At 37.4% G+C, this 27,598-nt stretch overlaps 1 pseudogene; it reads left to right on the forward strand.

Annotated features, from left to right (window-relative positions):
• The first annotated feature begins 4,668 nt into the window (after positions 1–4,668).
• Positions 4,669–27,598, forward strand: part of LOC118972044 (olfactory receptor 2T33-like) — an 83,239-nt pseudogene continuing 60,309 nt past the window's right edge.

Consider the following 27,598-nt stretch of genomic DNA (forward strand, 5'->3'; position numbering starts at 1 on the left):
TTCCAGGGGAGTATTAAACCCAACAGAAAGTAATTTCAGTGACAGTGTTTTCCCATCTCCCAAGAATAGTGCACAGCAGGTGTCATTCTAGCTAGCCTTGGTAATTGCACAAAGCACAAAGTAACTGCTCAATCAGGATAGAGATACAGGGGCCAGGGGGTTGGGGGACTGAACTGGTTGTTACTAAATTGAGGACTGCTTTTTAAATCCCACAGGATAAAAGCTAATTCATTGTATATAAAGGGTGCCTTAGGGCAGTAGAGTTAGATTCTCTAGTACAACTGGTAGAGAAGGGTTGCTCTAAACTTCCATCTTCCATTTTCTTTCTTCCTTATCTCTTATCAACATCTGAAATGATTTCTTTGTTGTCTCCCTATCCCACCCCTCACTAGAATATAAGCACATGAATTTTGATTTGGACCTTTCTTATCCCCAGTGTCCAGAACTGTTATATAATAGGCATTCAAAACCTATTTATTGAATAAACTCACTGAACAGATTTCTGTCATAACTTTTCATATAAAAACTTTACAACTGTAAAATAAATTCATGTTAAAACTTCATACAGAGGAACGTATATTATAGATGACTCAAGTGAAATGATGAGACCAAAGATGTTAAATGGAATTGGGAAAGCTGAAAAAATTTATGCAGGTAATAATAATGGGAGGCTTTAATTACCCAAACACAAAGCACATAGTAACTGCTCAGTCAGGATGAGAGATACAGGGTCCAGGGGTGGGGGCACTGAACTGGTTGTTACTAAATTGAGGACTGCTTTTTAAATCCCACAAGAAAAGAAATAGAACTTTCATCCTAAACAGGATCAGAAATGGACCCAGGAGATTGCTGTAGGTGAGCCACAAAGCAAAAATTAATAACATAACTAAATTCTACATCCTTGTTGGGCTGGGGCAACCAAGAAATCCATACCACACACCATACATTTTTTAAAAAAGGGAAATATAACAAATATAGGCCCCATTTAGGAGATAGTCAATAACCCACAAGAAAAGGCTATATGCTTTTTCATCGTTTGCTCTCCATGAAAAGCATGTATGAAGGAATGACAATAAGAAGGATTAGAGGTAGGAGCTAAAAAGAGAACTGCTAGAGCTGTATAATTTCTCAGAGAAAAAGGAGAGCATCTACCCCAGTTTGGTAGGGAAGTTCATGTGAAGAAAGTAAAGAAACCCAGTCAATTATTAATGAGGAGAGTAATTACAACAAAAGCACTTCGAAGAGCACCTTGCAAGTGTCTCTGAAACCAGTAAAATGAAATTATTTTAACATGTCAAAGGGAGGAAGTCACTCAAAGAGTAAGTGGAATCCTTTGATCTTGTGGGGATAAAGGATTTGCTGGAAATGGAAAGGGGCATAGCTCAGAGGCTGAATTATATGCTACAAATTAAGATAATGAAAGAATAATATAGACATTTCCTTTCCTATGATATCCACAAAGATGGACTAGTTAGAATTACTTGATTGTAACAATGGCCATGTACCGAGGATCCTCTGCAAGGCTGACAAATCAGTGTGGAGAAACCTTTAGAACTGAGAGATGGAGAATCGGCTGACTTGTGTATGTCAATGTGCAGTGGTCACCCATTCATGTAAAGGGGTTCTTGAAAGAGACTTGAAAAAAGATAATCCCAAAGATTATTTTTGTTTAAACATGCAGTGATTTTAAACCTCAATTATAGGCTCCATGACTTGACCAGACTTAAAATAACTACACAGCTATTTCGCTAGACCTGATTAAGAATTATCTGTGTCCTTGTTCTTTCTATTGTTTCTTATCTCTTGATATTAACTACCCCTTGTGAATTTGTTGTCCAATTACACTTAAAGTTACAGGTTCAAAAAAAACTGAAAGCCTGGCACAGAGTAAGCATTCAATGAATGTTACTTGCTTTAAAATCATTTCTTCAATAAATAAATAAAAATATAAAATCCAAAAAATTGAAATAAATTTCAAGCTGTCCCCCAATATCCACCCCCCCACCTTTGTTTTCTTTCTTTTTTTGTACTGGGTTCCCCCTGGAATTCCATCAACCATCTGTTACTAAGAAAGGGCCCAAAACCACGGCCTTTACATACTTTTATTGGAATTTATGCTTAATAGCTCTTATGGTTGTAATTCCTCTCAGAGGATCTCAGAGTAGCTAAAGCCATGTTCTCCCATTAGAGAGAATACTCAGGTTTCTGTTTTCAAGATTTAAAACATAAAAGATTCATTTTCTCTTGGCTAGAGCCCTCTCCCCAGCATTACAGATGCCTGTGCTGCCTAAGGCTAGATGTGGTTTCAAAGAGGGCTCTGGACCCAGTCCTGTGCTTCTGCCAAGGATTTTTATTTCCACAGTCCAATTTCTGTCCCATCTGTCCAAATGTCATCATAACACACACATTTTCTATTAAAGTCCAAACTAAGACTAATGATTCCCAACTCTGAGAGGTAATTAGAAATAAGCTTCAGAGAAGTACTTCACTAATTTTCTTCAGTGTGCTCCTACAGTATGTCTCTGCTCTAAACATCATAATAGTCGTTACCAAGATTCCCATCTCCTAAGTCTGATTCACCACTTCCTTTCTGAGCCCCGACAGCTACCTTGAATGTCCCCCTACTGTGGCTTCCATCACACTGCATTGTACAATTGGCTGTACAGTGGCTCACGGCCCTCCATTAGACTAAGCTCTGTGAGGACAGGGACAATTTCTATCTTGTCCTTCATTGGACAAGAAGAATGGCTGGTCTAAAGTAGGAACTCAATAATCATTTGAATGGGAGCTCTAATTCTCAGACTCTGTCTTAATATATTCCATCAATCTACTTGTCTAACTTAACGTCAATACTGCACTTGATTGCAGCATTGATATTTACTGTAGCTTTATCATAAATTTAGTAATAAGGTCAAATAAGTCCTTCACTTTTTTCTTTCCCAAAGGTGTTTTGACTATACTATATCCTTTTCATTTCTGTATGAATTTTAGGTTTATGTCATCAATTTCTAGAGAAAAATCTGTTGAAAGTTTAATTAAAATCACATTGAATCTGTCTATCAAGATATTTTTGAAGGACTGACATTTTAACCAGATTGTCTTCTAATCCATGAACATGTATATCTTTCACTTACGTAGGTCTTTTATTTGTCATCATTGTGTTCAGGTAATATTCCTGCACATTTAGCTTGACATGCCCATAAATAATTAGTATTTCTTGATGTTACTGTAAATATTAATTAAAAGTTCTAAATGGTCATTACTAGTATATAGAAATAAAATTTCTTTTTATATACTGATTTTGTGTTCTGGAACTGTCTGAACTCATTTATTGTTCTAGTCATGTTTTTGAAGATTGTATCAGATTTTCTGCATAGACAATCATGTCGTCTGTGAATTAAGTTTGCTATTAATGGGATTTCAAATTTACAAATCAAATTCAATTTCTTTAATAGATTTAGTCTATTCAACTATTTCTTTGTAAGTAAGCAATGTTATTTCGTCTTTAAGGAAATCTCTCCATTTCATACGTTGTCAAACATATTGGCATAAAGTAGTTTATAATGTTCCTTATTACCTTTTTAATATTTGTAGCATCTGTAATGATGTAACTGCTCTAATTCCTGATACTGGTAACTTTATTTTTCCTTTTAAGTTTGGTTATTGTTCTATTGTTCATCAATTTTATTTTCTCAAAGAATCAGATTTGGCTTTGTAATTTACTCTATTGTTTTTGTTTTTTCATTGATTTCCACTGTGACCTTTGTTATTTCCTCTCTTCTTTTTTCAGTTTAAGGTGTTGTCTTGCCAATGGGTTTCAGCCCTGGGCTAGCTCACTCTGGATTCAATGAGACCAAAGAAATGACAGTAGAACGTTCATGGGGTGAAAGCGCTATACCCAACTTTATCCCCACTGTGGCCGGTCAGTTACTAGAATCCTGTCCACTCAGAGGGAGCCTGCATATGGCTAAGCTTTTCTCTGCCCCTGGGCATCTCCAATTGGGCAGCCGTCTCAGTCTCTGTCCTCGGCCCTGCCACCACTCCAGTCTCATCTCTGCTCCCCTGCAGCCTTACAGCAATGCCACCACGTCGCCCAGAGCACTGGGCTGGGCTCTTTACATAGTCAATAATGATGTATTGCCAACACGTGTGTAGTGGGCTAGCTGACCAGGGCCAGGTGAAAATCCTGGTCACAGGAACCTTCAGTTTATTCACATGTGTATGAGGTAATTGATTTGGAACCTTTTTTCTCTTCTAATGTAGGTATCTCACGGTCTAAGTTTTCCTCTAATCACTGCATAAATTATGTTCTACAAATTTTGATGCCTTTTTATTCCATTTAAATGCTTTCTTATTCCCTGTTAGATTTATTCTTTGGCCCATGCGATATTTTGAAGTGCGTATTCAGTTTCCAAATATTTAGGAGTTTCCAGATACATTTGTTATTTATTTCTAATTTTTCATTTTGGTCAGAAAATCATCCTTAAAGATTAATTAAGACTCATTTTATGGACCAGTGTATGCTGTATCTAGGTATATGTTCTGTTATTCCTGGGAAAAAAAAAAAAAGCTGTTATTTGGAGTTGTTCTACAAACATTAAGGTCAAGTTGATGGATGGTTTAATTTCAAGCCCTGTGTGCTACTTTGCTTACTCCTCAGGCCCCCGTAGGACTTCCAGAGATCCCGCAAGAACCAGTTTCCTCCCGGAAGTGATGGGGGGAGTCGCCACCTCCGGCCTGAGCCCTCTGCCCTGTGGGCCGCCCGGGCACTCAGCGCATCCCAGCCAGACGCTCTGTCCTTGGGCCTGGACCGCCGCTCCTCCCCCACAGGCCCGAAGCCACAGAGCTCACCTTGTTTGCCTTCCTGGGAAACTACATACGCCCCTCGCCCCGACCAGGCCTGTGCCGGGCTGGTGGGCATCGGCCGTGGTGGTCCAGAGAGCCTCTCCTGGGGGAGGGGCTCCCCCTCTGCGGGGTGCCGGCAGGTGGCCCGGGTCGGAAAGCGGTAACAGGGCCCTGGGGCAGTTCTTCAGGGAAAAGACTGAGTTGCTGGCGGTGATGGTCTCCTGGGACTAATTCCGGACACCTGGATGCTGCCGGGAGGAGCAGCCAGTCCCGAGGGTATGGGTGAGTGCTTCTTATTCTGTTAATTATTGATAGAATGGTATTGAATCTAGACTTCAAGTGTGAATTTATTCCTCTTTGCACTTCGATCAATCTTTTTCTTTGTATATATGGAAACTGTATGAGAAGCATCAATATTTAAGATTATTATGCCTCTTAGACTGACCCACTTTATTGTTACAAAATGGAATATTCTACACTCTGCAGTAATCTACTTTCTGGTTAATGTACTAAACTACTGTATTTTGAGTACTGCTAACACGTAATTAAGTCAGGGTTCTCCAGAGAAACAGGGCCAATAAATAACATGTATGCTGTGTATTTTAAAAAATATGTAGTATTGGTAACAAATATTTCTGATACTTGGATTTATTATAAGAAATTGACTCACATGATTATGGAGTCTGGCAAGGTGCAAGATCTTCAGAGTGGCGTGTGTACCCAGAAAGAGCCTGTGTTTCAGTGCCAGTCTGGAGGTAGGAGAAATCCCATGTCACATTTCAAAGGTGGTCAGGAAGGAAGAAATCTTGTTTTCTTGGAAAGGGACAGCCTTTTTCTTTATGCAGGCCTTCAACTGAAGGAATGAAGCCCAGCTGCGTTATAGAATAAGCTATTAATATTTAATGCATTTATTGATATGGTTTGGCTTAAATTTACACCCTTGCTATTTGTTTTCCACTTCTCGCATTTTCTGTTCTTTAACTTTTCCTTTTTTTTCTGAATTTCTTTTGCATCAGTTTACTATTCCTTAGGATTTCATTCATCTTCTCTCCGACCTTTATTAGCTTACATGTTAAACATTGCTTTAGGTTTTATAGTACTCATCTTGAATTTACCCGTCAGCCTCCAGTTGATAGTGGTCCACTTCCTGCATAGTGTTAAGGTACTTACTGACTATAGTATAATTGCATTTTTCCCTTCCCAGTCTTTGGACTGTTACTGTTACACATTTTATTTTTACATGTATAAGAAAAGAGTATAGTGTTATTTTATAACTACAGTTTTATTTCAAGAGACTAAAATTGAAAAAAATACATTATCCGTGTAGTTAGGCCATTTCTTGTGCTCTTCATTCTTTCATGTGGATATACATTTCATTTTGGTGTTTCCTTCTTATAGAAGGATTTCTGTTAACATTTTTTATAGCATGGATCTGCTGGTCATAAATGCTAATAGCTTTAATGTATTTGAAAAAGTGTTTATTTTATCTTTGTTGAAAGATATTTTCCTGTGCATTTAACCTAGGTTGACAGTTTACCTTTTTCTCTTGTACTTTTAAGATGTTACTTTCCTGTCTTCTGGTTTGGATTATTTCTAATCCTAAATTTCCTCTCATCCAAATCTTTGTTTCTCTATACATGCTGTGTTTTTTTCCATCTGATTGTTCTTAGGTTATTTTGTTTTTTTATCACTGGCTTTAATCTGATTATAATTTATTGTGGTGTAGTTTTCTTCATGTTTCTTATGCTTGAGGTTTGTAGAGCTTCTTGGATTTGGGAGTTTGTAGTTTTAAATAAATTTGAAAAATTTACCTACTCTTTCTTCAAATAGATATCCTCTCCTCCTTTTGGGAACTAAGTACACCAATATTAGGACACTAATCTGACTCCCAGCTCATGCAGTTTATCCGCCCAGTTTTTTTCTTTGTGTTCTTATTGAACAGTTTGCATTGTTAGGTGTTTAAATTCATTAATCTTCTATTCCACTATGTATAATATGCCCTTAATCCTATCCTCAGTATTTTCATCTCTAATATTTTAGTTTTTATTTCTAGAATTTAAATTGGGGATATATAAAATCTTCCATATCTATACTTAACATTCTCAGTCTTTTCTCAAGTTACGTAAACACATGAAATACACATATATTAACTTTTGAATCTTGGGGACTAATACCGTTAGTTGTGTTATTTCTGGATCAATTTCAGTTGATTGACTTTTCTCCCCATTATGCATCATAGTTTTCTGCTCCTTTGAATAGAAAATCTTAATGAGGTATCAGCTATTCATTGTGAATTTTACCTTGTTTGTTGCCTGGATAATTTTCCAGTCCTGTGAGTATTGCTGAGCTTTTTACTAGAAAATATTTTAGTTACTTAAAAACAGTTTGATCTTTCTAGGCCTCGGTTTTAAACTTGGCTGGGCAAGACCCTATAATCTGTTGGCTGGGGTTCATATTCCCCGCTATTAAGGCAAAGCTATTCTGAGTTCTCTGTGAACTTGGATGCCCATGAATGATGAGGTTTTCAATTCTGGCTGATGGGTTCGTGAATCATGGGTATTACTCCTGTAAATTCTTTCAGGTGTTTCTCTAGCTTTGGTAGTTCCTCTGGCTTTAATTAACTGTTGATAGATACTATCAGATCCCAAACTCATAAATCCAAGAAGCTCACCTGTGTCGAGAGGCACTAAGCTACAGACTTTTGCAGATCCATCTTTGTGCAGCTTTCTCATTGCAAACTCCAGCTGCCTTCCCTTTCCTAGAGAACCAGTTCTAAGTGTCCTCAGCTTGGCGAGCTTGAGGGTGCTCTGCCTGGGCTCCTCCCCGCCATGCTGCAGCCTAGAAACTCAACAGGCAGTATGAAGAAGTGAGTGTAGGGTTCACTTCATGTGTTTCCCATCGGCCAGGAATCATTGTCTCATTGCCTGATATCCAATGTCTTGAAAACTTTTTTAAGAATATTTTTTCCATACTTCTAGTGTTTTAGGTGGTTTGGGAAATCTGGCCCCTGTTAACTCTACTTTAACTGGATGTAGATACGGGTTCAGTATTTAGATACAGAGAACTCATTTGTATTCTCTCAGTGTGGACAAACTGTCCACCTGGGGTGTAGAGCCGTCACTAGGTTGGGGCAGGGGCATTGGGCAGGGTGGAGGCAGAATAGGAACATAATGATTCGGGTAGTTGTCTCTTCCAGGATGCTTAGCACAATAAATTAATCTTGAAGTGGAAATTGCTAATATGTGTTCCAAAATGATTAAACAAATGTGATGAAGTGAGATACCTATTTATATTAACTATACGGTTACATGAAGCATATTTAAAACAAAACATAGCTAACTAGCTAGCTATGTAGATATAGATTTAGACGTTAACAAAGTCGGGTCAGAAAATATATCTCACTGTCACTTCTCAGGATTTATGAAAATCCTTAGCTTGCAGAATTTGAGAATTTCATCTGTTCTGGTCTAGGGCATATTTTTGGCTTATTGAATTATTTAGTTTCTGCTGATCATTTCTGTGTTACTGTGACTCAGCATTGTTATCCTACTTGAGATCAATTAGAATTATCACCTCCTTGTATCAGGATACTTATTAATAATTTGTAGAATTCCTGTAATGTATATGTGCTTTATGTATGCTCTAAAAGTACAAATGTACAAATTCTGTTTTTAAATCTAAAACGTTTGTTTTTCTTTAACATTCTAAAATCTTCCAACGATTACTTGAAGTCTCAAGAATAATTTGTATCTATTTATGCAGGCATGCAGCAGTATATTCTCTTTAGTAGTTCTCCTTTTTTACCAGTGTTGTGGAATGCCTCAAAGTTCCACTCATTTTTGTATATCCTCATTATTTAGTTTGAAGTCACTAAATTCTACCTTCTTTTCTAGCTGATGACAATCAGTTTTATGAAATAATTTTTTCTAGGTAGTATTTTTTACCTTTTCCCATTTATTTAATGGTGTCTGGCAAGCCATAAGAGGTAAATGAAGGATTCCACATCAAGAATGTCATCTTTTACAAGAAGCTACAGATACCCTATGTCTTAAAAGTTTAGGAAACTTACTTAAGAATTTGGGTGCATTTGAAGTAAATATGACAGAGAAATGGCATTGTTTTCATGTGGCCTAATTTGAGGATTCCCAGACTGTGCCTTTGCTCTTACATATACATCCTTCAGTCCCAGGGACACAGGAATGAGTCAGGAATAGTTTTCAATTGATGCCAAAAGGCCCTTAAAGGTTTGTTATTCCACATGTGATGAATATGGCGAGCAGTTTCCCTCTTTGACGGTACAAATTAGTTAATTTTTCCACTAACTGCCCAGTTGATAGAATTTTTTTTTCCCCATATAAATCTCTGCCTGATTCCAGAATTTTTCAGTAACTTTGTTTTGTTAAATAGTCTCTTTCCAGGTTATAAAGATTAGCCTGTTTTTACCCAACTCTCTATCAAATTCATAGAAAGTATAAAGAATAGAGTTACTAGTATGCATCTTTTATCTTTATTCATCATGTATACATATCATATAAATGTGCATAATTCCCTATTTCTATGTTTATATATAGACATATATGTATATATTTTTGACTACTTAAAAATAACTTGTAGGTATTGTGGCATTGTTTCCCAAAAACTATATAAAACACGTCTGTTAAGAATAAGTGTACCACATTCCATTATCATGCTAATAAAATGATTTGTAATTAAAATTTTTGAAAGTGTTATGGAAACTGGGAAAATTTTAATGGAAATACAGAAGGTTAAAAGTAATTCTATAATACTGTTTAATATTCAGTCCATTTTTAAGTTTTCTAATTTGGCCATTTTTGGGGGAATATATAGTCAGTTACTGTGCCCAAAGTTATATGAATTAATTATGTTTTGCATGCTTCAGTTATAAATTTGATAAAAAGTAGATTTGCTTATTTCTATTTTAGTCTATTTTGGGATGTTTTTATTCTTTTGATGTAATTCTATTTATTGACTATTTAAAACATTTACATGGTTCAAATATCAAAGTAATACCAAAAAATATATCCAGACACACTCAGTTGAACCCTGTACCTTCCATCTCATTTTTACTGATTTTCTACATGTAATCATTTTTTTAAATTTATGATTTATCTTCCATGTGTATGTAATTTCTTTTTAATATCAAAGGTGGAATTACTATATATATTCTTTTGCATCTTGCTATTTTTGACTTAAAGATAGAACCGTACTCTTTCATACAGGTATTCCTCATCCTTTTTTCTAACAATAAAAACCTATTTTTTCCCTGTACATTCTGCAGGCTAGAAGCCAGAAATCAGGGAATCAGAAAGACCTTGCTCACTTTGAAGGATCTAGAGGAAAAACATTTTTTGCAGCTTCCTAGCTTTTGGTTAGCAATCCTTGGCCTTCCTTGCCTTGGCATCATGCCAGTCACTTTCATTGTCCTCACAGGGCTTTCTGGTATATCTGCCTTCTTATAAGGAAACCAATTGTCTTGGATTTGGAGCCTGCCCTTATCTATCATAGCCTCATTGTAAATTAATTAATTATATTTTCCACAACCCTATACCCAAAGAAGTTTTCATTCTGAGGCTCCAGGTGGACATAACTTTTTGGGTGACATCATTCAACCCACAGTAGTGTACTCTGGCCCACCAAAATTCATGTCCTATAATTTGAAAAATTCCTTCACTTCATCTTCTATCCCCAAATGTCTCATCCATTCTAGCATCAACTCTAAAATCTCATCTATACTTAATCAGCTCAAAAAGTTCTAAATCTCATCGTTTAAATACTCTAAATAAGGTATGGGTGAGACTCTGGGTACGGTCCATTGTAGTGAACTGAATATTTGTCTCCACCCAAAGTTCATGTGTTGAAATCCTAACCCCCAGTGTGATGGTATTAGGAGCTGGGGGAATTGGGGAAATAATGAGATGATAAGAGTGAATGCTCATGAATGGGATTAGTGCCCTTACAACAGGAACCCCTTAGAGCTCCATCATCCCTTCTGCCACAGGCGGATAAAACGAGAAGCTGGCAGTGTGCAGCCCAGAAGAGGGCCCTCACCAGACACCAGATCTGCTGGTGCCTTGACCCTGGACGTCTCAGCCTCCAGACTGTGGGAAATAAATATTTGTTGTTTAAGCCAGTCAGTCCATGTGGCAAATTCCTCTGCAACTGTGGTCCTGTGAAACTAGAAAACTAGTTATCTGTTTTCAGAGTGCAAGGATGGGACAGTTTAGGATAGATAGTCTTATTCTGAAAGGGAGAAATTGCAAGGAATTAAGGAGTTGCTTTCATAGTCTAAAGCAAGTTTACAACCCTGTTAGGTTTCAGAGCCTGAGAATAATCCTGTGTGGCTTCATGCCCTGTCCTCTGGGCCCACAGGGTCCCCCTGCCTGCTTAGTCTGTGGCTTTAACTCCACTTTCTCTGGCCTCTGCATCCCAGAATCTTCCCTCGGAGTCATTCTTCCTTCCCATCCTCCCATTTTGTCCCATCTCTGTCTCCACATTCCTTTTTTATGGCTGAGCAGTATTTGATTGTGCAGATGGAATATAGTTTATTTAACTGGTCTCATATGGATGTATATTTGTGTTGCTTCCAATATTTTGCTATTACAAATAATGACAGACTGAATAACCCAAGTGTATAAGTTGTTTAATATTTGTGGAGGTGCAGGGTTATTTCCTAGAAGTGTGGACTGAGTTGGGGGCAAATGCAAAGGTAGACATTTTGGATACTGCCAAATTTTCGTCTGTAGAAAATGATACTATGATTCTGCATTGGAGCCAGGAATGTGTTAGAGTGCCCCTTTTCCTATGCACCCTTGCTCATGATATATTGTTTAGCTTGAATATTACAGTCAATGTGATGGATGAGAAATCAAATTCAATTATAATTTTATGAGTGTCTTATCAAGAGCTTCAGGGCCTGTGTTTCTCAATTTTTACATTTTTCTTTTGTCCCCCCTTAAGAGCTCTTTATATATTGGAATTAGCCTTTATGGTGGTATTTGTACTATTCAGTTTAATGTTTTCATCTTAACTTAAGCCTCAGTGCTTCTCCATGCCCTCACCCACTCCAGGAGGGTTAGATCAGAAGCTCCCGTGGCTTGTTCTCTGAGGGAAGGTATTTTCGTTCCCTCACACTGAGCCTTCCTCACTGACTCCTCTGACGGCAGGGTGGGCAGCAGTGAGAGGGTGGCAGATGCTGCTTCCTCATAGGTACTCTGGCCGAGGTGATTGCCCTCTCTTACTTTGATTGTTACATATTCTCAGTCAGACAGCGGCTGACAGTTCTCTGGTTCTGTGTGACCAACACAAATGGCTGCTCTTATTGGGGCATATTGTGGATTCTTTCAAAGGCCCTTTGGAGGGTTCTCCTTGGATCGCCTCTGGAGTAAGACAGAAGGGGCTGACTTGAGCCTCTTGAGCTCCCTTCCTTGTACATGAGTTGGCTGTTCATCTCTACATCTCTTGCTGATGGGATCTTCATGTCCTGTGGTCAGTCCTCCTGGCCTAGTTACTGGCTGGCTGCTGAGGTTCAGCCACTTTCCACATGATTCACAGGCCTTCATTTAATCTTACCAGACAGCAAGGCTGGGACATAGGCTGACGTCTCATGCATTCCCAGATCCTGAGCACTTCTCTCAGTAATAGCTTCTCCCTCCTGCACCTGCCTCCAAACACCAGCAGTTCCAGGGACTCTACCAGTTGAGGTGCTGTGTAACTTTTAAATAAAAGACAGTTGCTCTTTTCTGAGGGTTTGAAGGGAAGGCAGATGGTTTAGCTTCCAGTTTTGTAGGAATGGGATATGGGACCCCACGTCTAAAGTCATCTTACCTCCCGCATGTCAGTCATTGAGAAGGCTTAGGAAAGAAGAGTTGTTGCTCTTCAAAGTTTACCACTTTGTTGCATGGGATGTGGTGGTTGTAACAATGTTCTTACATAAGCCCTGACCTGAGGTGTATGACCGCAACAGAAGCAGGGTTTTTAAACTTTGAATATGTGGTCCAGAGTATGTTTATTTTTTTCTCAGCACTAGACTGTAATAGTTCTAGAAAATCAAGACAAGCCTTACCTGACCTTTCTTTCACTTGATTGTATTACATAGGCATTTACAAACCAAAAAAAGGAGTCTTCATTAAGTGATGGTATAAAATCTTATCACCATTGAAAAATTTAGGGATTTAGGGGTCTCCATAATGTATTAAGTTTTCATACAGTAACGTACTGCATTCTTTGAATTTGAAAACTTGATGAAATCAGTTAACTAGTCAGTTGTTGAATTGTTTAGATTCTTTATTAAAAATCTACAAATTTTAACAAAAGTTAGTTTGGGATATAAACAATATAGTATATTCCTTCTTTTTGTTTTCATCTTCATTAGTATACTACTGTTCAAATAACCACCTTATCAGTACATCTTTCTAATTAATGTTCTTGATAAACCCATACTTTGATATTACTGACTACATTCTATTTAACCTTATTTGTATAGACATCTCTGTTATAATTGAAGATTGTCCTGCCATAAGGAAAATAGAGTGGGATTGTACTCACATCTTTAATTGGTTTTAAACGTTGTTATTGCAGAAAAAAGATGAGGAAATAGCTGCTCTGCTAAATGTTCATGCCAAAAACAGCTCCATATTGACAGAGAAGTTAAAAATCAGCATTAAAGTTTTACATGTGATTCTGTTTCCATGAATCCAAAACATTGACACCACAATAGCCAGGAGAGAAAAGAGGCCACACATGCCTTAAATGTTTTTTTTGTAACTCACACATAATATTTCCTTCATATTTGAGTTGGAGCCAGCCAGCTGTTCCTTTGCAGTTCCAAGCAGCTTGTGTGCCAGCCCACCTGGGAGCTGAAGCCGACTCCCACGGCCACTAGGGGTTAGCCTTAGTGCACTGACACTGGGGCTGGGCATAAATGGATTACCAGGATATACTGGTTTCTTGTTTTCTGTGCAGTCTGTTTCTGTTTTCAATGGAAGGCCACCCAAATGCTTCTTTAAAGAGCTCTGCCTTTTTCTCCCCGCACCCCCACCCAGTACACTTTGAAAGACCACCCAGTACTGAATTTGATACTGGAGCATGACATAAAAAGAAGTGAGTGCAGGATCCCACACATAGGTGTGGGGCTGATGCACTCCAGATAGGCAGGTCCTTGAAGTTTGGAAAGCAGCCCATCAAAAATCCCAGCAAGGAGATTGAACAATGGCTGGCACCATGGTCAAAGGAGTCAAAATATTTGCCCATTAAACATTTCTGTTCTGTTTGAGTCTTTAGGTTTATCTTGGGAAGTATTTAAATTTCAAGAATTCAGATCACTTGGAAGCTTTAAGATTTAATATTTTTGTTTTCTCAAATGTTCACAAGTTTTAGTGTGTAGTTAATTTCTTTAATACAGATCAGCCAGCTCAAACATGAGCCATTAATTTAGGAAAATTACGCGTAAATTTGAGTATCCCCCATCATAATTATGGGGCCCTTGTGGGGCAATTTCCTCTTTTCTCTTACTAATTTGATCCAGTTTGCAGTCTGTCTGTCTGTCTATCTGTCTGTCAAAAAGAAACTTAGAAAAATATCAGGTGTATCGTTGGTAAAGCTGGATGGTAGAATGAGCTTGGATTGATTTGAGGCCAACATGGGCCTCCTATTCCACCTTCCCTGTGAATTGAGTTAATTCACCCAGCCATAGACAGGGCGACTGGACTGTAGACCTCCTCTGCAGGGTAAGAGTCTGACCTGGAGGGCTTACCACAAGAAGAAAACCAGAGGTCGGTAGTTCAGAACAAAGCTCAAAGAGGAAGAGAGACATGGCACCTGCAAACAGATTGGAACCCAACAATCTACCCTCCCCAGTGGAAGGCGGTGTCTATAGTTCACTATGGCAGAGGGCATGTCATCTGCGAAAAAATTTAAAAAAATCGTACCTCTTCCTTATTGCGGAGTTTTCACTGGAAAGGTATCCAGCCAAGTATGTATTCCCGCCTCTCCTGGTCTCCAGGTGTGGTCATGACTATCTTTTTGCTAATGGGATATTAGAGGAAAGGATGTATGTCAGCTCTGGATTATGTTGTGCTTTCTTCACCAGCTCCTTCCTTTTCTCATTGGCTGCTTGGATGCAGAGGTTTCCAAGACTCTAACAAATAGTAGAAGCATACATGGAAGAAGTCTAGGTCCTTAAATCATGAGAGACAATTGCATTCCAGCCACTGCAAATGGCATTGAACTGTTATGTGAGTGAAATAGTAATTTCTGTTGTGCTAAGTCACTGAAAGTCAAAGGTTTCTTTGTTACAGTAGCTAGCATTCCTTTTATTGATACAGTCACTACCCACCTCTAGAATGGCCAGGGGGAGAGAAAGAGGTACAAAAAGTGCGGAGAGTTCTTTCCTAGTACTTCTAAGAAGCTGTAAGTTATTAAAGAGGGTGAAGCAGCAATGGGAATGGAGTGGGGAGGAAAATAGCTTCCCTTAGAGTAAGGCCCCAAATGCCAAAGGGACTAAGTTACTTTAGCCATTAAAGCTTAGCGCCTTGAAGACAAATAAGCAGGTTGCCACATAAATCATGTTGGTAGCTGTCTTTAGGGAGTAGTTTAGGGGAGTTCTAGCAGCTCTAAGAAGGCTTCTCAGGATAAAGCAACAGGGTGAGCTGAAAAATAAGAAATCTTCCTAGAGATTGTTTAAGCTGTTTGGGTGCTAAGCTGTTACCACTTGTTTTTGATAACACGTAGAGCATATATTATATAAGAATCTATAAAGGGAAGGTTTTGAAGTGGGAATCATTAGACTTGGAGGAGTTTTTTCCGTGATGTAGTCTAGATACTAGTCATCCTTTCAGACTCCTTGTTTCTCTGGTTTCATAATGAATGAAATACGTGAAACAGTATTGTGCTTGTCCTAGATATTATTTTGAAAACATAAACTTTTCAGATAAACAAGGGAATGACTGGTTCAGAGGAATTCAGCTCCTGAGTTGTGTGATAGTTTCAAGACACCCTAAAAAAAATAAAAACTGGATGGCATTTTTCTTCAACTCACTTTCAGTCATATTAATTAATTTATTCATTTATTAACAAATATATAGTGAATACCTGTTATGCTCAACTTCTTCTAGTCACTGAGGTTACTGAATAAAGAAGTTAAAAACTCTCTGCTCCAAGAGAGGTAAATTCTAGTGAGGGAATGAGAAAAAAAGAAGTATGTTCATTCCAGCATGTATTGGAACATTACTAACAATTATTAACAATAGGGACGCAAATAAAGGAAGGCCTTCCCTTTTTATAAATTTATGAAGTATCTTGACTTGCCAAAGAGGCAACTTTTAAGATGCAAACTCTTGCAGATCGCAGTAGTGCTGGGCAGTCTGCTTCTGATGCCAGAACTTTAAGTGTGCTTACTGGCTGTCTAACGTAGAGAGCAAATGAGAGCTGGTACATTTTCTTTCTTTCTTTTTTTTCCTTTCCTTTAATGGGCTCTGAATTTCTTTCTTGAAGAAGCACTTATCTATCAATAGCAAATGGTTTCTTGATCATGTCATCTTTTGAAATGTAAAAGCAGAAAATGAAGGTCTCTGTGCTAAGAAGTCCAGGGATGACTCATTTATATTCTCTTGAATCACTTTTGTACCTATAAAGTTTCAAGCCTACCTATCTGGCACCCATCACTAACAAAAAGTAGTGACAATTTTCAGGCTACATTCACTGCTTTCTAACTGTGTGATCTTCGGAACTGAGTCATTACCTCATGTGAAATACAGAAAGCATAATACCTAGTTCACTGCGTTATTGTGAGGTTAAATGAAATCATAAGTAAATTTCCTGGCTTAACATTCCCTCAGGAAAGGTAGCTTCTGCTATTGTTATTACTATTTTATTATCACACGTACTTCACATTGTAAAAGTAAGGTGAGTCATGCATGAAGCCCTCTTGGTTCTTCATTTTTTTTGCATCATAAATGAATGTCCATGTTACAGATTCAGGGTCTAATGCTGAATGACAAATTTTCACCAACTGACAAATCAATGAACTAGTTGGCTTGAAACAGATTTTCTGCATGTCTCGCTAAACTTCCACTGCAGAAGTAAAGAACACTCTGGTGAAAGTCCAGTTGTGTTTGAGACTTCAAATGAAGAGTCTCCATACAGACCACAAAAGTGGCAGTTCAACATTACTGTTCATTTGGCAGTGTTTGTTCTATATATATAACTTGGCAGCTATTTTGATTGGTGCTATAATTGGATCAACTGTCTGTCCCACAGTCTGGTTATCTGTCATACAGATACTTTGAAGAAATTTTACTTTGTCCACCCAATTTTTTTTTTTTTTTACCCATATAATTGGCCTATTCTTTTAATTTTTTTTTTTTTTTTTTTGAGAGGGCATCTCTCATATTTATTGATGAAATGGTTGTTAACAACAATAAAATTCAGTATAGGGGGGTCAATGCTCAATGTACAATCATTAATCCATCTCAAGCCTAATTCTCGTCAGTCTCCAATCTTCTGAAGCATAACGAACAAGTTCTTACATGGTGAACGAATTCTTACAGAGTGAATAAATTCTTACATGGTGAACAGTACAAGGGCAGTCATCACAGAAACTTTCGGTTTTGATCATGCAATATGACCTATAAACCATCAGGTCAAATATGAATATTCATTTGATTTTTGTACTTGATTTATATGTTGATCCCACATTTCTCCTATTATTATTATTATTTTTATTTTTAATAAAATGCTGAAGTGGTAGGTAGATGCAAGATAAAGGTAGAAAACATAGTTTAGTGCTGTAAGAAGGCAAATGTAGATGATCAGATGATCAGGTGTGTGCCTATGGACTAAGTATTAATCCAGGCTAGACAAGGGCAGCAAGACATCCACGGATGCAGAAGATTTCTCTCAAAGCAGGGGGGGTGAGGTTCTGAGCCTCACCTCTGTTGATCCCCAAATTCTCACCTGATGGCCCCCCTGTGACTGTGCCTGTCTTAGGTTGTTCCTCCCTTGAGGAATCTTACCCGTCTCTGGCTAACCAGTCATCTTCCGGGGCCATACAGGGAAATGTAAAGTTGGTAAGTGAGAGAGAAGCCATATTGTTTGCAAAGGTTAGCTTTTTACTTCTTTGCAGATTTATGCCCTGTGGCTTCTATGCCCAGCACTTGTCTCGAGGTATCGTTACCACCTGGAGGAATTATGATACTCGGTAAATTCGATATGAGGCACGAATTCTATTTAAAGTTTGTAATTAGGAAGGAAGAAGAAAAGCTATAGATGTAGCATATGAAGGAAACTTGGGAGGATTGATTATTTCTTTGACATATCTTCTTGTATAGTACCTTAAGTATGTATAGGTTTTAAACTACTAACTAATTTGCACACACATATTAACATAATAGGAATACGGTGACATAAACAAAGCAAATCTATAATTACCAGCCATCTCCAGTGAAGCCAAGAAAACCATTTAGGCACCCTAGGCATTTGTGTCCACCCAATTTTTTAAACAAACAAACAAACAAAAAAATCTCAACCAAAAATGTCCCTACCAAATGTGATAGTATTGCCTGCACTATCACTCTCAATATTTGTGGATATTCTAATAGTAGAATGCTATTTGTTTTAAATATGAAAAGAAATAGCAATCCCATTTACAAATGCATCGAAAAGAATAAAATGCCAAGGGATAAATTTAGCAAAGGAGGTAAAAGACCTGTACACTAGAAACTATAATACATGGATGAAAGATCTTAAAGGTGACATAAATAAATGGAAAGTTATTCCATGTTATGGATAGAAAGAATTAATATTGTTAAAATGGCAAAGCAATCTACAGAGTCAGTGTGATCCCTGTTAGAATAACAATAGCGAAAGCAATCTTGAGAAAGGACAGAGCTGAAGGTATCATAATCCTGGATTTCAAACTATATGACAAAGCTGTAATAATCAGAACTGTACTGTGCTGGACCAAAATAGCCTAATAGATCAGTGGAACCACCTTCAGAGTCCAGAAATAAACCAACACTATGTGGTTAATTAATATATGACAGAGGAGAATGGGAGTATACAATGGGGATATGACAGTCTCTTTAATAAATGGTGTTGCAAGTCCTGGACAACTACATGTAGAAGAATGACATTGGACCACTTTCTTTCACTGCACACAAAAATAAACTCTGAAGAGATGTAAGACCTGAAGCCACAAAAATCCTTAAAGAAAACATAGGCAGTGTTTTACTAATTTTTTTCTGAATATGTCTTCCAGGCAAGGAGAACAAAAGCAAAAATAAACAAGTGAAACCACATAAAATTCAACAGCTCTACACAGCAAAAGAAACCATCAGCAAATAGGCAACCCAGTGAATGGGAGAATACATTTGCAAATGATACACCCAACAAAGGATTAATATCCAGAATATTAAAAAAACCTCATACAACTCAATACCAGAAAACCCCAAATAATCCAGTAATGGGCAGAGAACCTGATATTTTTCCAGAGAGAACATTTTCCCAAAGAAGACATACAGTTGGCCAACAGACACATGAAAAGATGTTCAGCATCACTAATCATCAGGGAAATGCAAATCAAAACTATAAGGAGATAACTCTTCATACTTATCAGAATGGCTAGTATCAAAAAACAAGGAATAGCAAGTGTTGGTGAGGATGTGGAGGAAAGGGAACCCTCCTAAACTGTTGGTAGGAATGTCACTTGGTGCAACTATGGAAAACAGAATGGAGGCTCCTCAGAAAGTTAAAAACAGAAATACAATGAGATCCAGTAATTCTACTTACTGGCAGTTTACTGAAAAAACAAAACAAAACAAAATCACGATTTCAAAAATATACCTGGACTCCTGTGTTTATTGCAGCATTATTTACAATAACCAAGATTTGGAAGGAACCTAAGTGTACATTGTAGGCGATTGGATAAAGATGTACATATTATATGCAATGACGTATTTCTCAGCCATAAAAAGAGTGAAATCTTGCCATTTGTAACCACATGGATGGACCTCAGGTATTATGGTAACTGAAATAAGACAGAGAAACAGAGATACTATATGATTTCACTTATATATGGAATCTGGAAAAAAAAGATTCAAACAAGAACAAACTGGTGATTGCCATAATGGAGAGAAATAATAAAAGGAGGGAAAAAATAAAAGGAAATATATACAGAAAATTATAGCATTGACTTTTATAACTTATATGAATCTGTGAATCAGGTATTTTTTTTCCCTCTCTTTATTAAAACCCCTTTTTGTTTTCTGGTATCTCAAAAGACTCAGGAGAGCTTATTAGCTGTGTAGTCAGCATATGGAAGCTAGAAAGGGTTTTTGGATTCCTATGTTCTAATTTTATTGTTTTAAAAATCAGAACTCGGGTTCAGGACAGTAAACAGACTTGTTCATATTTGTAAGGTGTGTGGCAGACTGTTCAAAACAATTTTAATAGCTAACATTTATTGATTTTTCATCATTTTCTATATATTTTGCCAAATGTAAGTATTGTTGTTTTTAAGTGTTCCAAACATCCTTATCTGTCTTATTCATTCACTGTGGTATCACCAGCACCTAGGAGGGTCTTGAACAAAGAGTAGGTGCTCAATAAATACTTTTTTTAAATGAGTGAATGAACAACCTTAAGTATGAGAGACTGTTGTGTCCCCAGTTTGCACAGGATGACACTGTGGCTTAAACATGTTCAGTGTGTTACATGAGGTCATACAGGTAGTGATTGACATGTGAAACCACCTCACCTTGAAGGGCTGTCTCTGGTTCTGTGGCCTAGTTGGGGCTAGAACCTGAGAAAAATATACATTATAGACATGTCCTTGTGTATTTTTGGATTTAATATCTTAGGACACCTAGGATTCAGTGAGTTCTTCTGGCTTTCTTGAATGAGGTATGACTTGAGAAATGACATGACCTATTATAAAACCCACAAACAGGTGGTGAAACAGTTGATTTGAAGTACTGTGTTCTACATACAAAATTCAAGGGAAGAACTTGACACTTGAGACTCTTTGATTTGGAAAAAAAGGATGGTAAAAGCAGGGATTTGTTTTGCACTTCTTTCAGAATTAGGTAATTAGGAAAATATATTTTCTAATATGGAATTCAAGTTCCTGGCATAATCAGGCTCCAAACTACTTAGTAGATTTCACAAATCTCTGGGGTTGCTCTTTTTATTGTCTTACGCATATGCAGTGTTCATTTCCACCTACCCCTAGGTTTTACTCAACAGGAACTTTGTCATGTTCTTCAGGGGCCAGTTCAATTGTCTCTCTCTTCACAAAACCATCTCTGAAATGCTGTCAGCCACAGGATCTCTCCCTCTTTTCAACAATGATAACACTAATTGCACAAATTGCACATTTAGTCTCAGTCTGATATGGAAGTGTTTTTTACTTTTCCAGATTTGAGTGGCATACTGTATAAATGGATGGCAAAGTCTTCAAAAGTATGTAGTGTATCATCATAGCTTAGTGCTTTATGTATTATGATGGCTCAAGTGATACCTGTTGAAAGAAAATTCAGGAGGAATAGGTTAAAGAAACGTTATCACACTTGTTAGAAGAAGCTTTAATTTTCTACTTGATTTTGTCTTGCAAATTATGAATTTTTAGCATGACAAGGTTTGAAATGTAGGCTTGCACTTGATAAAAGAACATACGAATGCATTCAATTTGTTTTTTTCTCTTTTCTCTTTAACATTGGATGAGATATTTGTGTGGGTTAGTGATCAGAGCTTGAAATGGTTCTAGCTCTCATGCTCCCCATCAGCCTAATTTTTTTTTCTCCCAATTTAAGTCTTGATTTCCCACTCTGCTTTCATAAACAAGAAATGTGTCCATAGAGGAGATCCGTGAAATTTAGTTTATGTTTTTGAGTCCTTTTGGACCTCTGTGTGAAAGTGTATAAAGTGCAAATTATCATAGTGGACACTTCCACCTTCATTTGCGTATGTTGCTTCTAGAGCAATTTTGGAGGTTTGGAATGTTTTCATTATTTCAAAAAGATTCAGCCAAACTTTCTTTCCGTATGATCAGGTTTAGCAAACACTTGGTATCATGCTAACAAGTTTTTCATTTTCTGGTCAATTTTTCAAATTAACCATAGGTGAAATGTTAATTATCAACATTGATAAACTGTAGGCAACTCAGAACACTGTCACTTGCACAGGCAACAAAATGGAATATTCCCACCATGCTCACCTTTTTATAGCTTCTGTAAGTGACAGTCTTTAGCATTTTGGTTAAATCTCAGACTTGCTCTAAGAAATCACAGCGGGAACTTGCTTTTACGAAGTCCTGAGGCTGAGCTCAACTAGTGAGGTTAAAATCTCTTTCCCCACCAGACTCAGATTTGTCAGTTAGTAACTGGCATGGGTGGCAGTGTCTGCCAAGGAAAAACTAATGTTCTGTGTCCTGATTATTGCCTTCCTCTGAGGAAGAACCACATGAAGCAAGACTTGATAATTAGCTCAAACCAAACAAGCTGAAAACTTGTCTTCATTTGTTATTAAAGACCAGTTTGGTAATGAAGAAACCTTTGGTAATTAGCACAGAAACAGGCAAGATGTTTCTCTTTACTTTAGGTCTGTCTTTATGTGAGTAAAGTCAAGTGAAAATTTATCATGGAAACTACAATAGTGTGAAAAGTTAAGAGAATTGTACCTTAATAGGCTGGCGGATGGTTTTTGAGAACATTAATACTGTGAGCTCTCTTTCCCAAATTTCTAGGAATTCGGTAGTATGGTAGTAAGCCCATATTTTAGAGCTGGATTTCTGTCTGTTTAAAGGATAAGAAAAACTGGTGTCTATCAAGTGTTCTGTGTCCATTTTCATGCATACACATTTAGCCTTCAAACTGCCTGATGAAGTAGATCTAATTGCATGCCATTTTATGAGTTGGGAACTAGGCAACGAATTTCTGATACTTAATGGGTTTTTCAACATTATTTTAAACTTAAGTAGACATTGAAGAACTTTTAGAGAAAATGAAAGTTCCTGTAGCCAGTATTCTCTCTCACCTGACGCTGGTTGGCTTGCTCACTACACAAGTATGGGCAATACATTGTTATTGATTCTATCTAAAGAGCTCCATCCAGTGCTCTGGGCTGCTGCTCAGCTGCAGGAGAGCAAAGGCTGGAGGAGTGGGAGCTCTTGGGACAGAGGCTGTGATGGCTGCAGAGGCAGAGAGGCACTGAGGCATAGACAGAGAAGGACTGCAGACCTGCAGGCTGTTGGATGCAGACATGATTCGAGTGCTCGACCTATTGCCAGGAGAATAAAGCTGGGTATAAACCCTTGTACCCCAAGAACATTCCATTGTCATTTCTCAATCTCATTGAATCTGTAGTGAACTTGCCCAAGGCTGAAACCTTCAGGCAAGGCAAACCTTAAAAATAATGACAGAAGTTTGAAAATAATGTATGTAAAGGAAATGGAGGAGGGAGGAAAAAGGTCAAGTACATGACACAGAAGTTAAACTGTCGAGGCAAAAGAAGATAAGCAGATAATGGTGAGGATAAAGGAGAATTAGAAATGAAAAGGTAAAGTAGTCTTGGATTATCAAGTTACAATAGGCTATTTTTAATAAAGTGTCTAATACATCAAGTTTTGCAAATTTAAGAAATGGGGAAAAGTATTAAGTATTCATATATATATATGTACTTAAAACTCATATTGAGAAAGGTTGCAATGAATGTTTTTCATGGGCTAAGCTAATATGACATGCCTTACTCAAGTTACAGTGAGTAAAATCATGGAAAGATAAAGCTGTAAGGGGCTGTAAATTCTATCTGTGTCAGTCCCCTACTCTATTAATAGCTAAACTGAGGAACAGATGCTATAATTAGGCTAAGTCACACAGGTAGTAATCAGCAGATTGGGATATGGATGCAGATCTTTCAATTTCCAGTCTTAATTTTCTGCAGTTCAATCCTGTTTCCTATGATTTTCACAGCCCATTTCCCACTTGTTAAATTTTCTTCTTCCCACAGTTAACTATAGAATAATATCTCCACATAGGCTCCTTTTGCCAGTACTGGAGCATGTACATAAGACCCACTTATACCTAAGTTGTGCTGTAGGACAATAGAGAATAAGAAAAACAATGCAATATTGGAGAAACAACAAAGGTTAGGAAAACTCATGAATTGTATAGTAGTTATTCATGTATTTTAATTATATAAAAAGGGAGCTAGAACTAGAACAGTCTAATATCTCTTTTTCTCAACTCTTCTATCAGATTTTTTCTTCCTTCACTTACTGAAATTTTTGGAGATGTAGCTTTTAAAATTTTCCTATCCTTCATTCTGTTTGTCTTTCTCTGTTGATTTCCAGTATAAGCTATTTCTTTTTCATGACCCACAACCATTCATTTCTAGCTCAAACATGATTTATCATTCATTTGCTTTTTATCTTTGGGTTATCAGTCATTTTTTTGTTTCTAGAATTGAGCATATTTAATTATTGTTAAAGTCTTTTCTCCTACATCTAATTATTGTTGCAATATTCCATTTTATCTTCTGAGCAATTTCCCAAGTAAACATTGGTGTGTGTATGTTTTACATATTAATCAGGAAACACTGCAATAATAGAAGTGGGCTAAAGTTGAGATAGCTTCGTGCAGTACTTCTGCTTTCTGATAAGTTCTTTTCACCTCACCAAGCAGCTCTATTAAGAAGGACTCAAAAAAAAAAAAAAACCCCTACATCAGTTAGTTCACTCCCCTCATTTTGCCATTTTGTCCACATCTAGTTTATAGGAAACTCTGTATCCCTTGTTCCAACAAAGTTTTCAAACGCATGAGCAATGGATCTGAAATTTGATGAACTCCTGCTGGACTCCTTACTCCTTCTGCCCTTGTCCCCTCATTCTTCCTTCAACAAGCAACCAGACTGACCTTAATTTGCAAATCACATCATGTCACTTCTCTCATCAAAATCCTCCAGTAGTTCCTCTCTCACTCAGAAGGAAAGATGCAGTCCCTACAGTGATGTAGAAGGGCAACATTTCTCTGACTTTATGTCTTATACCTCCATCTTTTTCATTCTGTTCCAGCCCTCTGACCCCCTCACTCTGTGTAAAGAAAACCTGGTGTGCTTATGTTTTGGGGCTCTTCACTGTTGCTGTTGCCCCAGCCTATATGCTCTTTTCTCAAATGCATCTCTTTACTCCCATGCTGTGGTTCTTACACAATTACCTAGTCAATGACGATTTCCTTGGCCATTCAGTTTAAAATTTCGTTTGTCATGTAATGCTTCCTGTTTGTCTTCTTGATTTCTCCTCATTTTTTTGACTTCTTTTACCCATTTATCTTGTTTTTTGTTTCCCCAACAAAGATTTAAGTTCCATCAAGGTAGGGATTTTCTTACTCCTTTTTACTGACTTTTGAATTCATTCTTGAATTTACTTATTCTATTTCTATTAACTTCTGAATCTCTAGCATTTAGGAGAATACTTGGGAATAGCAGTGCTCAATACACATTTATAGGAGGAAGAAGGGAAAAAGCAAGCAAGGGAGGATTGGAGGGAATAAAAAGTAAGAACTCTGTGTAAGATTTCATGCTAAGTTGAGTGTAGAGGGAAAAAATTCAATCTATTTGTTAAACATCAGTTTGAGTTTACTTCCACTAAAGAAAAATTACATATAATTTTCTCAAAAATGTTTTCATTTTGTGTTGGATACAAGTATAGCACATTCTGCAGTGGCATGGGGATAAAAGCTAGAAATCACATCTACTTGCCTGTACATGAGTTGAATACTGACAAATTTATAAAAGGAACTTAGCACATGCCAGGCTATTCAGCCTAAGTTATGAAATGAACTACGTTTTTGAGGGAATAATAAAAAGATTTAGTCAAGACTCCCCATAGAATTTTTCAGGACCATCAAGTGAGGGGTATTTAAAAATACTTGGTTGGGGTCATCTTTTGATGTTGAGAGGTACATAGCCCAGAAATGCTTGAAAAATTTTCTAGTTCCTTCTCAGTCATGTTTACCCCAGCTCTCTTTTTTATTTATTTCTACCGCATGGTTTATTTCTGACAATGAGCTTGACTACCTTTGTTGAGGGTAAGGAAATTATGGACAAATCTAATTGGGACATCTTATAACCTAGAGCAAATGGCCATGGTGGAAATCCTAGTGCAGGTAAGATAATTGGAGAAGCTTTGCCAACCAGATTTGTTGTTTTTGTTAATTAGAAAAGACTGACACACTGTCTTCTTGGTTGCTACCTATGAATAAATCAGCACTACCAGAAATCACATATATAATTTGGTTTTAAATAACACACTTTGCTATCTGAAACTTTATGAATTTAAAAATAATACAAATAACTACCAATATCAAACATATCTGTGCTCTAATGTGAACAGACGTTTCTCATTTTTCCATCTGGTACACATATCAGTGTATTTACCAAATATTGCTTCACACTTTTTTTTGTCATCTTCCCTTACTTAGAAAAAATACATAGGCTTTCCTCCCTCCAAGCTCTCCTCTTGAATCAAAGTCATGCCTGGCGTTCCATCACTTGTAATGGATGCGTCATATGCTCCCTCCCAGGCATGTAATTGCAGGAGTGCTCAAACTGACATAAACATTCAGACTTCAGACAGAAAAGCCCAGGAACTGAGAACAGAAAATTAGATTATTAGTGCTTTCTTACAACCTTGACAGTCCTACTTTTGATGAAGGATTGAAAATTCTTGGCTAAACCCTCTTTTTGATTCATTTTGCTTAAACCAGAACATTTTTATAGTGAAATGTTTACAGTCACATAGAAACAGAAAGACTTCTTTTTAAACCATAAATTTGCATAGAAAAAGATAGCAATGAGAATGTTTGCTTGTAGTTTTATGTGATAAAGGCAATATTTAAAAGTATGATTTTCTTGCTGTTACAGTCACCTAAGAAAATTAAGAAATTGAGATTTTAATTGAAATAATAGTGAGATCTCATGTGAGGCTTTTGCATAGTCATAGAAAACTAGCATTAGAGGCACATGTACTTTGCTCTCAGACTTTTGGAACCCATAACTGTTGGTGGATTTAATTAGACAGCTCTACTAATTTGAGCCAGAGTTATGCCAAGTACTTTTACGTTACTCAGCAGGACCACTCAATGACACTGACAATGTCAAGGGTTTATGTTCCAGTCATAAAAATTGGCTAAGATACTTAAATTCCCAAATAACTCAGCCTCAGAGGGACCATATTGCTTTGAAAGAGAGCGATGTGGGGGTTTTGAAGTGTCAAAAATAAAAGAGAAGTAACTTAAAGAAGATACCTAGTTTGGTTTATGAACCACAACCCCCCCCAATTTCTATCTAGTTACTAGACAAATTGATTGACATTCCTAAAGTGCAAAATCCTTTGATAATGAGATTTTAAAAGTAACTCCTGTATATGTTGATGACCTTTTAATAGTGTCAGTGTGTGACAGAGGTGAGTTCTGAGAGGAGGATGAGCCAAGTTTTGAAGCCCAGGGGAACTGAGGGCATAGACTATTACCATTCGGCTTTCTCATTTATTTTTCTGCACATGAATCCCCTGTTGACCCTGAACAAGACATACTTGAAATATATTGGGGAGAAAGAGGTGAGAACTGGGCAGCTGAATAGTAATTTGGTCTCTGCCACTCATTACCTGTGGCTCTTTGGATATTAGCTCTAGCATTCAGTTGCAATGCCGTCTTGCTTAAATCAGGGCTGTCCATGCAGTGGC

This window comes from Manis javanica, chromosome 14, assembly GCF_040802235.1.
Source record: "Manis javanica isolate MJ-LG chromosome 14, MJ_LKY, whole genome shotgun sequence".
Lineage (NCBI taxonomy): Eukaryota > Metazoa > Chordata > Mammalia > Pholidota > Manidae > Manis > Manis javanica.